Source organism: Mus caroli, chromosome 7, assembly GCF_900094665.2.
Source record: "Mus caroli chromosome 7, CAROLI_EIJ_v1.1, whole genome shotgun sequence".
NCBI lineage: Eukaryota > Metazoa > Chordata > Mammalia > Rodentia > Muridae > Mus > Mus caroli.
Window position 1 is genome coordinate 133,093,725 of NC_034576.1, and position 751 is coordinate 133,094,475.

At 42.5% G+C, this 751-nt stretch overlaps 1 protein-coding gene across 1 annotated transcript in view; it reads left to right on the forward strand.

The window, feature by feature from the left end:
• Positions 1-751, forward strand: part of Dmbt1 (deleted in malignant brain tumors 1) — a 109,378-nt gene that overhangs the window by 48,383 nt on the left and 60,244 nt on the right. The window lies entirely within an intron of this gene.

Below are 751 nucleotides of genomic sequence, written 5' to 3' on the forward strand. Positions count from 1 at the left end.
TCTTCTGACACTAGGGAATTATTGATAAGACACACACTGTTCACTGCTACTGAGCTTTCACCAAATTCATACGCTGGGTCATGGACTTTCCTCTTTGCACATTCATGGCTGACACGACCTGTCTGGTATGTTTTATGCACACAGTACTGGGCATTATAGACCCCACTGCTGCATGTTACTTAAAATGGATGGCCTGAGGCTTGAATGGTGCTAACCCAAGTCGGCACTCTGGTACCCGAGAATGCCACACTGTCTCCTGGTGCTCTTTGTGTATCTTCCTCTGCATCAGGACATCTGAATGCTTCAGTTCCTACATGTTCTTTCCTGTTTTCTACATTGATTATCTTACTGGTTATATAAGTATATATGTATACATATAAGTATATGTTTATGTATAACATAAACCAGGCTGCTCACTTTGATCTACTAATTCTCCAGCTTCATTTCCAAATGCTTGGATTTCTACTCTAATCCTCAGTGCCCAGCATACACTCTGGTTACAGTTCTTCTCCTTATTTTACAGGATACTGCAGTTCACTCAGCCTACAATACTTTGCTTGCCACATTCCCCATTCCAATCGCGCCCTCTGTAGACACAGTCTGCTCACTGCAGATGCTATGATGTCCTGGAGCAGGTCTACTTTGTCCTTTGTTTAACCAGTCACCATTTGGTTTGTTCTAACTGTTCTCTAAAGATCAAGGACACTGTGCCTTTTAGAGGTCCCTCCCTAATTTACACCTTTTGAGACAT